The 350-nt window shown below is 29.4% G+C and overlaps 1 protein-coding gene across 1 annotated transcript in view; it reads right to left on the bottom strand.

The window, feature by feature from the left end:
• The window catches only part of LOC119592927, a gene marked incomplete in the record, with an annotated part of 145,168 nt that overhangs the window by 2,888 nt on the left and 141,930 nt on the right, over nucleotides 1–350 (bottom strand).

Genomic DNA, 350 nt, shown 5'->3' with positions numbered 1-350 from the left:
AAGAACTTTAAATCCGGCAAGCATAGGAATTAAAATGTTGGAATGAACAGAGAATCATTTTCACAAAATCTAATCTACTGTGGAGGGGAAAAAATCACTAAAAATAGAAAATTCATGTCATTTTCATCATATCAAAAATAAAAAAAGAAAGAAAATTAAACCATTCATGCCAAGAAATATCCCAAAAAAGGAGACACTTAAAAGAAACACAAAAAACACATGCAAGTTAATCTCATCCTCAAGACATCCAATTACAATATTAACTTTATTACCAAAATTCTAGTGATTCATCTGCCACGTTTATATGAAGACCATAGCACGTTATTTAGTTTAATAGCCATTAATCCCAA

The sequence above is a fragment of the Penaeus monodon genome, chromosome 31 (genome assembly GCF_015228065.2).
Source record: "Penaeus monodon isolate SGIC_2016 chromosome 31, NSTDA_Pmon_1, whole genome shotgun sequence".
Lineage (NCBI taxonomy): Eukaryota > Metazoa > Arthropoda > Malacostraca > Decapoda > Penaeidae > Penaeus > Penaeus monodon.
The sequence above is the reverse complement of the archived record's forward strand: the minus strand, read 5'-3'. Positions and strand labels throughout refer to the sequence as shown.